This window comes from Limulus polyphemus, unplaced genomic scaffold (assembly GCF_000517525.1).
Source record: "Limulus polyphemus unplaced genomic scaffold, Limulus_polyphemus-2.1.2 Scaffold5355, whole genome shotgun sequence".
NCBI classification, from domain to species: Eukaryota; Metazoa; Arthropoda; class Merostomata; order Xiphosura; family Limulidae; genus Limulus; species Limulus polyphemus.
In genome coordinates this window covers 13,850-20,117 of record NW_013670965.1, presented here as the reverse complement: position 1 = coordinate 20,117, position 6,268 = coordinate 13,850, and the positions used below count along the sequence as shown (strand labels likewise).

The window sequence follows — 6,268 nt, the reverse complement described above, 5'->3', positions numbered from 1 at the left end:
AGATAGCCCTCGTGTAGCTTTGCGCGAAATTCCAAAACAAACAAACAAACTTTATAAACAAGATAGTACGAACAGGATACTTAATTTGTTATACTCATTACCGGATTGATTCTTATTTTTTATTTAAGTAGGTAGCTTGCCTTGATCGAAGTTAATATTAATAACAGAATCACAACAGAATGATGGCAAAAAGGAACACACATACTTGACTAAACTTTATTCGAATAGGTGAAACCATTTGTGGATACAAACGAATTTGTCAGATGAACCTATACAAAAAAAAAAAAACAACAAAAAAACACCGAAACCATACAGTGATCCCCTAAAAGTTCTCCAATGAGTTATCATATACTACAAAGAAAGCAGCAGACTAAAAAGCTGAAGTGGTGATTATTAAGGTAATTATTCAATAATCAGTTCAGTACCTAGACGTTAAAAATAGCTCTAATGTAGAAAAAAGGGGACACTTTGTAATTCTCTATTAATCGCCTGAAGGGACTTTTTGTATATAATTCAATGTCTTTACCTTACCCATATCTTATAGGCACTCGAATATTTGATAGCATCTTCATTATGTCTCATTGTATTCTTTGCATTTTTCTACCTTATTTTAAACAAGAACAAAGAAACAACAACAACAAAAAAATAACAAACAAGGCTATAAGCAGAAAGACTCAGTCACCAGCACTCATAAAGCAGTAGTATTAATCAGTCTTTCTTTGTAGTATAAAAATTCATCTAGCATCTAAAGCGTAGCATATTAGACAATGCTTGCTTCTTATAAGGTGTGTGTATCCCTAAACTACAATGCCTAATACTCTTTCCAAGAAATTCAACAACGTGATCGCTTTCGGAAGCGATGGATTATCGGATTTCTTTTAATCGTGTATAGAGTTTCTTAGAATCATAAGTGTCCTCTTACAGGTTGTATTTAAGGTGAGTCGTTCACAGTAAAGAAACTGTATAATGTTTTATCATTTTTTATTATTTAAATCCACTGGAAAATCTATAGCATCATAAGGAACTTTTTGATAGAAGAGTTTTGAAATGAAAATGCTTCTCTTACAAAAGCGTTTGTAGTGGGTAAAAAATTACAAAAACAGGAGCATTTAAGTTCTGCTGAAAGCCTTATTGTTACAATTATTTATTTTGTTGTTTTTGATGATCGTGCAATTTGCTTACGATAAAAGTAGCTGACAAAAATTTGTAATAAAAGCAGGACAAGGACATTCAACTACGCCACGTTTCGCCAAGATGTCTACAAGGACAAACTACTATAGAACCCATTCTAAACAAATCCGCTAGGTGGCTGCGTTTGCGTAGTTACAACAAACGTATGAGTATGACAGCAGTTTTTACCTGAGTGATTTGGCAAGAATTAAGTGTACGATTTTGTAAAATGTTAACTGCCTGTAGTTTTGACATACCTTTTCACAACAGATTAGCTTATGAGCGAAGTTAAAACACAAAATTGGATAGTGATTTAGAATTGTTCGACGAACATTTCAACATTTGAAAGGTAGGCTTAGAATTATTGAACGTGAAGATGTAGGCCAACCAAACCGGTATTCTGACACAATCTCAGAATCTGTTATATACGCATGTATCTGCAAAGTATATTCTCGTGAGGTGCTTTTAGCACAACTAATTTTTTAACTTTAGTTTAAAGTAAGTGTTCTTGGCTGCCATAATTATATGGTATTATTACAGGATCTAATTATTAAGAATAAGACCCATACTTAATACCCGTGAGAAATAATTTACTTAGTTAATGAAAGTGAAATAAATAATATTAATAACATACAATGAATAAATAGTTTGGTGTTAACAAAAATCATAAACCTAATTCTGATTAGTAAAGGCTCAATTAGATAGTTGAAGTATTATAGTTCAACAACTTAATTTAGTTTACACCGAAACAGTTGTTCTTCAAGCAACTGATGTTATAAATAGAGCCTCGACCAAAACTACAATTGTCGTATCCCAATCGGCTGATAATTTTTCGCTATTAAAATAAAGGTTTATATCAAAATTATTGTTTTCCAGTATCTTGTAAGTATAATATATGGTGGTATAATATTTCTCCGTCAAGTGATTCCAAAACTTAATGTAAGTTAGTATAATAAATCCTTGCAATTCGTCCTACCCAAGTATTCCCAAAATATAATATATACTACTGTAATAAGTCTTTTTCAAATTCTCGTGATTTCTTATATATATAACCTACACTAGTTCATGAAAATATCATTCGTAAAGTTGTTTGAAATCAAACAGAACATACTTTCCTTATAGAATACCCAATGTCATCAGATGAAAACTTATTCGTAAGTTTCAACACTGTAAATATAAAAGCGTTTAAATGTAAAAAAACTATAAGTCTGGATAGAAGCTGTGTGAAAATGAAATACTTATTATATTACCGAGGACAATATGTGAACATATTTAAAGGGTGTGTTATGTTTCTCACATATTTTTGGTTTATTAACGCACATTCTATGCAACTCTCAGATTGCTCTTATTAACAAACATCATAACGCCCACACAGTTTAAAGTGTGAGCATGTGCGGCAACAGGTTTCGATCCTACCACCCACAGATTATGAGTGGTACGACCTAACCACTAGGTCATATTTTCATGAACCCCATGGCAATTATAGGTTGTAGCTATATGCAAAGGCAATCCGTTGTTTGTAGTCAAGCATAAAGCTACACAAAGAGCTATCTGTGCTGTGCCCACCATGGTTATCGAAGCTCGATTTTCAGCGTTATAGGTCCTCAGACTTACCGCTGAGCCACTGCGAGGCAACATTGTTTCGGCTTATCAAATGTTGATGTTAACAAAACTTTAACATCTAAGTTGAATCCCGGAAGTATTTTTCTCCTAATAGAAAATAATATTAAAACTTTTAAATGTTCATGATGAGTTCATTATTTTCTAAATGTGACTTGAGAAGTAGCTATATTTTACTTCGAGGGGTGCCATTCCATCAAACTGGCCTAAGTGACACGTGGTGAATCCAAGAAAGTTCCAGGCCTCACGATTTTTTTAATGTTAGTAATACAAATGAAACTGCAAATCGTATATAATCTGTTTAGTTGTCATACAGAAGTTGTAATTAATACAAAATATTCAGTATTTTATTGATTGTAAGGAAAAGCAAGAAAAAACAACAACATGTATATTTGTTAATGTATATTCTGATCTGTAAAATGTTAATTATATCTTGTTTATTTGTTATTGAACACAGCCACGCAATGGCTTAACGGTGTTGTACCCATCGCAGACATCGAAACTAAATTCTTAGTGCTATACACCTTCAGACTTACCATTGAGCCGCCAGGGCGAAAAATGATAAGGTTATTATTTTTGAAATATTATTTAGTGTGCTTGTTTTTTATAGCAAAGCCACATTGGGATATCTGCTATGTCCACCGAGGGGAATCGAACCCCTGATTTTAGCGTTGTAAGTATTATACAGAGATGAGAAGTGTTTTATATTTTGAATATCAAACATTTTAGCGCATGTTTAATTCGGGTATTCTGAATGGCCGAGTGTTGTCCGATGGTTAGCAGGCAGGACTTAGATTCGAGGTTCCATATTTCATGCCCCATTTCCGACAAAAATAATCGCGTTCTGCACTTTGGGACAGTGAGTGATGTTGACTAGTTGCCCAGAGGTCTCAGGAAGGTGTCAATGGGGCCGTATCAAATACGTAAAATACACAATACATTTAAGGTACTCAATATCTGTAGATTCATTTGGATGTGAAATTTTCTTGGAGGCCTTGTACTTAGACAGTTTGGGAACCTGTGCTCCAGTCTATCACTTCAAAATTATTGAATGCTAGCGCAGAGTAGCTTTGTGTGAAAAATCCAACAAAACAAACAACATATTCCGAAGTACTTCATAAAACTTACATGTTGGCAGAGATATGTTCAGTTTTCTAGCTTTTCAATAACTTGTTATCAACGCAATGATTATAGAGAGGTTGAATACGTTGAGTGAAAACGATTTTGGAGCCTCACAACATCGTTACAGTCTCTGTCGCCCCGTCTGGTCATGTACTATCTGGTGATCATGGACCACTCTTTCAGTCATCGGTCTTTTGACCAACAACTACCCTATTGTAATGTACGGCGGGTAATTGTACCCTGTAATGAATACATGATATCGTATTTTATAAAATGGGGATTAGGAAAGCAAGAGTGTCTAAGAATTTTAATTCGTTGAAGTCACGAACAAACGATTATCCTAGCTCCTGTAAATGAATGGTATATATGTATGAATGTTATTGAAGTTAAGTACAAAGCTACATAATGGACTATCTGTGCTCTGTCCACCACGGGTATCGAAACCAGGTTTCTAGCATTGTAAGTGCGCAGACATACTGCTGTGCCACTGGGGGGCATAAATGAATGTAAATCACACAATTTGAGCATCACTTGATAGCTCAGAAAGAAAGGGTCGCAACACCTTTTCAATCAATAATCTTTTGACTAAATTACTGTCCTAGCTGGTAGCTTGTTATTTCAACCAAGTGATCATTGACCACTTGAGAAAATCAAAATCTGGGTCATGCAGGCCCAGTATTCGACATCACACTGCCTGTCTACAAATGTGCTCATTCCAGATAATGTCCTGTCTGGAATAATACAATATATGACCCAGCCCTTCCGTGTCTTCTCTCTCGTCTAATGGGTGAAGAGTTAAGCCTCGCCTCCACGATGAGCCGACATGGGCATGGAACGAATCTTTCCCTGCTGTACTCATAGTCCATCTCGGACTGGACAAGATGGTTCTACGAGGAAGTCGTGGCAAGTTTGAGAAGTCTAAATCTCGGACCTACATGGACCCTGATTCTAGTAGTTCCTGACCAACAAGGTGCTTGATGTGCCTTGTCTACCTTCTGTACATACTCTTGGGTTATCACACATTATATTCCTGTCTCAGCAGCTCGTCTCCCGTCCAGGAAAATATGTTTACTGCTTTATAGATAATGCTTTCCCCTCCTAAGTGTTTGCTGCATTGCCGAGCAGCATTGCAGTTCAACTGTATCTCTCTCCTTGCTGTCGGGATGGTTGGATACCTTTTTATTTCACAAAGGTTCGCACCTCGTTCACCAATCATTACCTGCTGATTTGTCTGCATCTTGCTTTTGACTCTCGACTCCAGTAGCCCGCCACCTCCCTGTCCATAGAAACTCCTCGACTTTTCTCAACTCGACTTTTCTCTTCACTCATCAGGAGTCGCTGTACCACCTGCTGGCAAGATGTTGCATGCTGATGCCTTTAGGTGATCAATGGGAATAGCTGTACTACTCATTGGCATGATTGTTTGTGGTGGCTTCACTAACTAATGGAGGTGGTTGTCCCACCTGCTGGTGAGACAGCTGATATCAGTGGCTTTTGCCAGCCAATGGTAACAAACTCCTGACTTGTGTCTCCTCACGGGTCACCTCTCGTTGCAGAGAGGATCACCACCACGTGGGCTTTTATGCTATCTGTGCCTTCAAAAGGTTCAAAAGGCCTTCTGAATTCCTCATGCCTCGATAGTCCTTGCTGTCTGTCCTTAATTCTTGACTACAGGATAATGATCTAAAGGGAACTTTGCATCATTAGCGAAAGTCTAAGATCAGGAAAGGACGTTTCCTGGAGGTGACCATCGTTTCTGCAAACCTTTCCCAGGCACCACGTTCGTTTCCCCCTCTAGTTTGTACACTCGTTTCCCTTTAGAGAGCAACATCTGTACTAATGACAGACATAATACCTCTTTGAACATTCAGAATGTCTGGCTACTAAACCCTCTCAAAGAGGAGCCAAAATTCTTCCTACCTTACTACTCTGAATATATATTCCCCGCATAACAGTCTTTCCCACAGAGCACTCAGTTAAACCCACTAACTGAAGGTTCGAAGAAAACCGGAAAATGGAGTAAAAATGCTCTCCAACTCTACAGCCGGGTCATCAATAGTTTCACAGGCAAAACATAGTTTTAAAGAGTTCTCATTAAACAAGGGCAAGTGTTCAGTGAGGGTGTTGAAGGAATGAAGTCTTACTTTAAATAGTTCTCATTAAAGAAGGGCAAGTGTTCAGTGGAGGAGTTGAGGGAATGAAGATTTAGTTTAAATGGTTCTCATTAAACAAGGGGAAGTGTTCAGTGGAGGAGTTGAGGGAATGAAGATTTAGTTTAAATGGTTCTCATTAAAGAAGGGCAAGTGTTCAGTGGAGGAGTTGAGGGAATGAAGATTTAGTTTAAATGGTTCTCATT

The 6,268-nt window shown here is 37.0% G+C and overlaps 1 protein-coding gene across 1 annotated transcript in view; it reads left to right on the top strand.

Annotated features, from left to right (window-relative positions):
- Window positions 1-1,306: 1,306 nt before the first annotated feature.
- The window catches only part of LOC106472469 (RING finger protein nhl-1-like), an 18,439-nt gene continuing 13,477 nt past the window's right edge, over window positions 1,307-6,268 (top strand). The window contains exon 1 of the mRNA XM_013933122.2: window positions 1,307-1,519. The gene's annotated coding sequence lies outside the window, so the exon portion shown is untranslated. The remainder of the gene's footprint in view (window positions 1,520-6,268) is intronic.